The 8,841-nt window shown below is 40.2% G+C and overlaps 1 pseudogene; it reads right to left on the reverse strand.

The window, feature by feature from the left end:
- Nucleotides 1–341: 341 nt before the first annotated feature.
- Nucleotides 342–7,221, reverse strand: LOC114471692 (E3 ubiquitin-protein ligase TRIM39-like; annotated as a pseudogene).
- Nucleotides 7,222–8,841: the final 1,620 nt, after the last annotated feature.

The raw sequence follows: 8,841 nt of genomic DNA on the forward strand, positions 1-8,841 counted from the left end.
GAATATTTCAAAGAGTTGAGTCAGTCTTTTTGGCTACGGTATTGGGTTCAAAGGCCGCATAGTGGGTTAGCTATGCACCTCAAAGTTACAGGGGCAGTTATTGTGTAAACAGTTTGTGATAAAGAAACAGGCTCCTTGGTTAATTCCTGCTAGGAAGAGAGTCTTTAGGCTTGATGTGGTTTGGTTCCCTACACCGACATACAACACTTAAAAATAAAATGCACCACAATGATACTCAACATATTTTAATTCTTTTTTTTTAATTCAACTTTTATTTCATCACAATCCAAACACCAAATGTGAAACTTCTTTAATAAAATGTTTCCACCCACTGTTGAGAAACATACATGTTAGGTTGGATGGAGTGTGTAACCAACCTGGAGAAGTGAATGGTTGCAGAGAACCATTGAATCTATTGTTGGTGAGACTTCATCATGACACTGATCATTCACTTTGATTGACAGGACAGATGATCAGAGGTGCTGAGTTTTTACCACCATAGTTTAAACCAGGACTAAAGTATGGGTGTAGTTTATGAGTGAAGCAGCAGTGAGTGAAGGAGTAGATCAGAGCTGCTGCATCTACATCATAAAAGGAGACCACACCCTCCTCATAGTCCACAAACACACTCACCCACACCAGGGGTGTGTTCTCTCCCCACTGCTATTCTCCCTCTACACCAATGACTGCACCTCAGGGGACCCCTCTGTGAAACTCCTGAAGTTTGCATACGACACCACCATCATCGGTCTCATCAGGGATGGGGACGAGTCTGCCTTCAGACGGGAGGTGGAACAGCTGGCTCTCTGGTGCAGTCAGAACCACCTGGAACTGAACCCACTCAAGACTGTGGAGATGACAGTGGACTTCAGGAGAAACCCCCCCCCCACTCACCCCCCTTACCATTCTGAATAGCAAAGTGGCTACCGTGGACTCCTTCAGGTTCCTGGGATCCACAATCTCACAGGACCTGAAGTGGTCCTCCCACATAGACACAACCAGGAAAAAGGCACAGCAGAGGATGTACTTTCTGCGACAGCTGAGGAAGTTCAACCTGCCCCAGGAGCTGCTGATAATGTTCTACACCTCCATCATTCAGTCTGTTCTGTGCACCTCCATCACTGTCTGGTTTGGATCTACAACCAAACTAGACCGACACAGACTACAAAGGATAGTCAGGACTGCAGAAAAGATCATTGGTGTTGATCTGCCCTCCATCCAAGACTTATACCTGTCCAGGGTCAGGAAACGGGCAGGTAGCATCACTGCAGACCCCTCCCACCCTGCACACAATCTGTTTAAACTCCTCCCCTCAGGCAGACGCTATAGATCACTGTACGCTAAAACTTCCCGCCATAAAAACAGTTTCTTCCCTCAGGCTGTCACTGATCAACACTAAACAGTCAAAGAGTGTCAGACCTGTTTCTGTTACTGTGATATAACCTGGAACTAAACATATCAACCCTGGAACAACCTGTCACTGTGAATGTTCATGGACATAATTTTTTCATTTAAATGTTCACCTATTTGCACTACTCATCAATGCACTACTGCACTATTATCTTATTATTATTATTATTGTATTCTTATTTTATTTCATTATTATTATTATTATTATTATTATTATTATTATTATCTTGTTATTTTTTATTTAGTTTGCACATATTAGTCTAACTACTCTTATATTTATGTTTATACTTCTTTTTTATTTTTATTTTTATTTTTATTTTTCTCTTTTTTTATTTATTTTTCTTTATTCTAGTTGATTGTTATTATTTAATGTTATACTACCTGAGAGAGCACAGGTCACCAAAAGAAATTCCTCGTGTGTATTCATTCACCCCTGGCCAATAAAGTTGATTCTGATTCTGACCTTCTCAGGAACACACTTCAGATGAAGAATGACTGGATGATCTTCACATGCTGTATACACATTTCCATCTCTGAGGATCACAGTCCATAAACCATTCTTAGGAGTCTTAGTGATGTCTCCCTTCCTGTTGATGGATTCTTTAACCACTCCTAAATCCCACTCAGTTGTTCCTTTAACCTGAACCTCAAAGTAAAATCTACCTGAACTGAAATTTTGTTTCCCTAAAACACTGACACAAGGATAAAATCTCTCTTTGTTGTGTGGAAGTTTCTTCTTCACATCACTGCAATAAACTTGTTTTCCATCATCAGACAGGACGAGGTTTGGATGAGCTGTAAGAGGATCAAGAGTCACATCTACTGCAAACTGCTGCAGCCTCTTCATCTCTAACATCTTTATCTTCATCATCTTGTCACTGAGTGTGTCCTCCAGCTGAGCCACAGCTCTCAGCACAGTTCCTTCATATGATGATGGATGGACCATGACCTCTGTCCAGTCCTTGGTGGCTGGAGGAGCTTTCAGGGAGCAGAAGTGTTGGAGGAGGTGGTCTTCAGAGTGGGAGAGCTGCTCCACCTCAGAGCTTCTCTTCATCAGCTCAAAGATTTCCTTCTCCAGCTCTTTGATCAAACCTTCAGCCTCTCTCTCTTCTACTTCCTGTTGCTCCTCCATTGTCTTCATCAGCTCCTTCAGGCCTCTCTGACCAAGCTCCATCAAAGCAGTGAACATCTCCACACCTTCAGCTTTCCCTCTGTCTGCTGCTTCCTTCCTGAATCTCACTGACTCTCTGATCTCCTCCAGCTTCTCTCGTCTCTTTTGGATCATCTGCTGAAGATAAACTTTCTTGTCTTCAAACAGATCTTCTCCCAGAGGGACTAACTGGTGACTCCTGTGCTCCAAAACAGAACACATCAAGCAGACACGTGTCTGATCGCTCTGACAGAACAGCTCCAGAGGTTTGCTGTGCTTTGGACACATCATGGTTTCCAGGTTCTCCACAGGCTCCACCAGCTGATGTCTTCTCAGGCCTGATGCTGTCAGATGAGGCTTCAAGTCTCACAGTAGGAGACCATACAGTCCAGGCAGGACTTCAGGGCCTTCACTTTGGTTCCAGTGCAGACGTCACAGAGAACTTCTCCTGGTGCTGCTGCTTTCTGCTCAGATTCACGTCTGAACTGAGAAACCATCTCACGCATCATAATATTGACCTTCAGCTGAGGTTTAGTGCTGAACACCTGATTACACACGGGACACCTGCTGGTGGTACTGGTGTCCCAGTGTGTGCTGATGCATGTTTTGCAGAAGTTGTGTCCACATGGTGTGGTGACTGGATCAGTGAGCACCTCCAGACAGATGGAGCACAGGAAGTGATGTTCAGACATCCCACTGCAGGCAGGAGACATGTCCACAAACTGAGGGACAGAGACAAGCAGCACATTAACAGGACACTCTCATTGTTGTGGAACGTTCCTTTACTAATGTTTCTGAGTCCATCTCACTGAGATCACCTCTAGTATTTAGCATTGATTCAGTCCTCCTGTAGTAATGTGGACAGTCGGCTGTGCCTCAGCAGCTGAATGTAAAAGTGCAATAGTTTGAATGTTTAAGGTTCAAATTAGTTCTAAAGTTCTCTCGTATTGACACTGGAATTTTTCTAAATTATAGGTTAGGTTTTTTGCGCATTTTATTTTAATGTACAATCTTGTTTTCTTTAAAATAACCAATATATTGTGTAATAACAGACTGAAGTTTAACAGCACAAACCTTTAAAGTCTGCATGGACCACACATTACATTTAACAGTGATTTTGTTTGGGAACAAATTAAATTACTTTACTTGTAACTTATAAATACACGTCATTTCTGTGCAACTTGTGACTGAAATTCACAAATTGTGATTAATCGGAATTATTTAGTCAGATTTGCAATTGATTGGTTATTTTTTAATCCTTTGACAGCTAATTTATATTAAAAAAAAATACGTTCCCCATGAGCAGTAGAGACCTTTCTTAGATTATATCACACATCACATGACTTTTAGTGGTGGGTGGTAGATGATGGAAACCAATGGCAAACTGTTTACACATTTAATCTCTAACCTAGAAGCTGCTTAGATATATTTGCACTTCAATCCTGTTTTTTTTTCAAAATGAACATTACATTTATATCAAACCTCATTTGGACTCCGTAGAATGAAAGTTAAAGATATGGAAAACGTCACGTTACCAATTCTAAACTTTAGTTCAAGCTATCTTCAATGTTCCTCAAATAAAGATATCTATGTAGTTGTAGATATCTGAGAAGATGTTTGGACTTGGCAGAAGTAGAAAGTTGTTATTCTGTTTGTTTTATTCATTTTTATATTAACTCGTCACATTTCCTGAGATGCAATTGCCGTTTGCTAAAAAGCAAAAGTGTTGATTGTCTAAAAAAGGAAACAAATGGTTCATTCATTCCTGAGTCAAATATGTTAGTTTCTCATGTATGAATATAATTTCTCTATAACTAAAAAAATATGTTAATTTATGGAATTTTCAGTGGAATACTGGATTACAAAAATATTCAATAGCTACAGCCTTGAAACATATTGTAGACAATTATATATAACATGTTTGATGTGAATCCCTGTTTTAAATGTTAACAAAATGAGCTAAATGCAGAAACCAGTTAGAAAATCGTAACTTACCTTTGACGTTAGACGTCCTATAATTAAGCCCTTCAGTGTTTAAAGGTGTTCCCATAAAAAGCAGCAGAGCAGCAATCCGTCACTTCCTTTCAGCAGCTCAATTCCAATGTTTCCTCAGTTTACAATTTATATCTTTGAATAAAACAAAGTAATGATCACATGTTAAATGTGTCACATTAAAATTAATAAATACTTGTTCCTGTTGATTTGAGGCCAGTGAAATATGGGCCTGTGATAATACGTAATAATAATAATAATAATAATAATATGTAGCTTTACGTGCAGTGAGACATTCTGTTATAGTTTCCGATGTATATATTATATGCCGCTAACACACACACACACACACACAAAAGTTACTTTGAGACAGTGTATCTTACAGATGGGTGGAACAGAGTCAGTCTGGTTCAGTTTAGATGCACAGAATGGAAGCGAACCTCTAAGTGCTCTACATAGTGCAGCGTTGGATGCAAGACGGTGATCAAAAACAGAAAAAGCTCATCCACAGTGACGATGTGATCAGTTCTAACTCCACAGTGATGATGTCATGAGCTCTCCAGTGATTGGCTCTAGCGCGCACGTGACTCCGCTGGCTCTGCTCTCAGGACCATTTTATGAAATAATTTAGGAACGGTATCATTGTAGTCGAGACAAATCCGATGTCGCACAACTTTGAACCAAACAGCAGCCATGTTGAAAGTCTCATGGCACCCTCATATATTTGTTGATGACATATTAATGAAAAACACAACATTTGCAAACCACAGGAGTGAAATTGATCATGTACTGACCTGCGCCAGTGCCAAAATCTCACTGTCCAAGTGTCAATGTTCCCACACAACAGTGAACTATGTCGGTCTCCTAGTCGGTAAGGGTGTGGAACCACAGGCACAACACATTCAGGGTCTTCAGAACTTCAAGGTTCCCCAGCATGTCTCAGGTTTAAGAAACTTCATTGGTATCTGTAGCTACTCCAGGCAATTCATTGATAATTACGCCAATTTAGCCAAACCTCTTTACACATTCCTAAAGAAGGATGTCCCTTTCACTTGGGGTGAGCCCCAACAACACGCTATGCAGACTTTAATCGATATGCTAATGAAGGCTCCGTGCCTCGCCTATCCTGACCACAACAAGGAATTCCATCTGGGCTTTTCAGCACACTGCCTCAGTGCCGGTCTGTACCAGATACACGAACAGACCAGTGGTTGCTTACGCATGCAAAACCAGACCTGATGATGTTACAAGGCCAAGACCCCGTGATCTCCTTGATGATTCGCCTCATGGGGGACAATACACTAGACAATCCCTCCTCCTCTGACTTTGCCTCCACACTTAACCTCGACCATCTGTTCGCTGTCCGTCACTTGTTACGGATAGTCAATGGCATCTTGGTCCATGTTTCTGCTGACTCACAAATGCATGCATTTATCTTCCCGCAAAACCAAAGGGGGGTGATACTGGCACATGCCTATGACGAACTACAGGTGGGAGGTAGAGTCTAATATTACCGTTTTGCTCTGCCCGCCGGCAAAAACGCTTATCATGCAACCAAACTAGAAGAAATTTCTTCCCAAATGGACCGGACCCTACCTCGTCACCGATAAACTGTCTTCAGTGGTGTACCAAATAAAGATTCCCAACACAAAGACCAAACAAAGCTCAAGTGGGTCCACAGAGACCAAATTAAGCTATACAGAACAACAAAACCAACAGACGAGCCGTCAACTGCAAGCTGAATAAACCCTACAAGCCGAGATATGGTATTCCTAATTTGCCAAACAGTCGTCGCATTCAATAACATCTACCACCTCAAGGACATCGTAAACTAGAAACTAGGACTGGAATCCACTACAAAAGCCCTATCCAACCTCTAACGTACATGTGGTTTACACCAGACATGGCCCTAGTCATTGTAATTATTCTCTGTCACATATATCTACCTTCTGCACCGCCACTTTATGCCTTAGGCACACCAGGAAAGTACAAGACCAAATCATTTGATACTCCGATCGCATATTCAAACGCAACCAACCCAGATCCGAGGGTGCACTATGCTATAATAGGGGAAACCCCAATTACATCACAGAGAAAACAATATATATTGAATATTGTCATTCTGGTTTTATACATCAACGCATCATCTCAAGGCAAGGGCAAAATATTGAGATGTATATCGTATATCATCATATAGCTTGAAAATATTCAGACATTTAAAAAAGGCCATATCGCCCCGCCCATTTGACGCAAAAAATATGTCGACGTAAATGTTTTGTATTGATGCATCGTCCCAAACATATATGTTGTCCCACACCAGTCCAGAATTGATATAATGCACTGGAAATCTGGCCCCTCATCAGCCAAATGCTTAGAACGAAGAAGACCTTATAACCAATAATGGCGTTTGCACCAGCAGTGGGAGGAGCTTGAGTCGTTCCAAAGATCTTTACAATATCAGCTCATTTACACAAGATTATGACTTAATATGTAAACACATTTAGATTAAAACAAGCAGTATTTAATCACTGGATTGTGGGAAATCACTAAATTAGTCATTAAAGTTGACATTATTATTAGAAACTCACCTTGGTCTCAAACGTTGCTCACTGATGACAACCGTTGGTCTACGTTAATCTATATTTAAAGCTACTTTAGTCGTTTCTGACGGTGCAGGAGGAGATTCTGTAGAATGATGGAGATTCTGCAGCTTTTATCTTAGCCTGAGTTGCCATGACAACCTGTCAACATTGATCTGATCGAAGCTGCCCTTTGATTAAATGTGTGTCATATTATCATAGGAAGATCAAATATATTAAATTAAAAAATGCAAACACATTTTACTCCTCATAGTGGATATACTGTATGTATGGACTGTTACATCAGGCATAATTACTACCAATGAGAGAGCGTCTTATACAACAATAGAAAACTAATGAACATTTTACTCACCAGGGGGCGCTGTTGGCCAAAAACTTACATATAAGTCACTTCATTGTATAAGTCACAGAGGTGTAAAAAGTACTAATATATCCTCAAGTACAGGTACAAGTAAATCATACATAAAATACTCAAGTACAAGTAAAAAGTAGCTCAATTAAATAGTATTCAAAGTTAAAATTACTAGTTACTTTCACCCCCACAGTTATTGTTGGTTCTCTTACAGACAGTAAACATATCATGTAGAAACCATAAAAAGGAAAAAATGAAATCTTCCACAATTGGAATCTAATTTATTTTCCACAAAGGCATCTGTATTAAATAAAATGTTTGTCAAAATGTATATTTAAAAAATAATAATAACACAAATTAATTCAATTCACAATAAAAAAAAAAAAAAAAAAAATGTATCAGGCTCCAAGTATAAATACATTTATAAACTCTAAAACTGAGAAAATAACTGGTTTGCTGTTTGGCGCTAATGTGATTAGTTGGCTATGATCTAATGCATTACATTTAATCGGATTGGTCGGCTATGATCTAATGCATTGCGTTTAATCTGATTGGTCAGCTATGATCTAATGCATTACGTTTAATCTGATTGGTCAGCTATGATCTAATGCATTGCGTTTAATCTGATTGGTCAGCTATGATCTAATGCATTACGTTTAATCTGATTGGTCAGCTATGATCTAATGCATTACGTTTAATCTGATTGGTGGGCTATGATCTAATGCATTACATTTAATCTGATTGGTGGGCTATGATCTAATGCATTACATTTAATCTGATTGGTGGGCTATAGTTATGATACACACTGTGTGTATAATGTTTTGGACCCAGACGCACGACTCAGAGACAGAGTTAACAGTGAACAAGTGATTTAATTTACAAGTGAGGTGAATGTGCAGAGTCTTTCCTTCTTCAGTGAGCGGTGAGGTGAGTGATGATCCCAGTCACAATCCTGAAGTCCCGAACACGTGAGGTGAGTGTGGAGCAGAAGAGTAGCAGGCAGGCAGGGAGTATCGTAGAACGCTGGGGAATAAGGAGACACGAGGAGGTGAGAACAAAGACCATGGGAAGCAATATTTTCACTGAGAGCTGAGGGTACGATACCACTGGGGCAGATAATAATCCAGCACTGAGTGGAGGTAGAGTTTGGTCTTTATACACTGGAGGTTGATGAGCTGATGAGGAAAACCTGGCTGCCACACCTGCCGCTGATTACAGGAAACCCACAGAGGAGCAGGCAGAAACACACACACACAAAGTGGGAGGGCACTGCACAGAACTAACCATAACAGCTATGATCTAATGTATTACATTTAATCTGATTGGTGGGCTATGAT

This window comes from Gouania willdenowi, chromosome 1, assembly GCF_900634775.1.
Source record: "Gouania willdenowi chromosome 1, fGouWil2.1, whole genome shotgun sequence".
Classification (NCBI taxonomy): Eukaryota; Metazoa; Chordata; class Actinopteri; order Blenniiformes; family Gobiesocidae; genus Gouania; species Gouania willdenowi.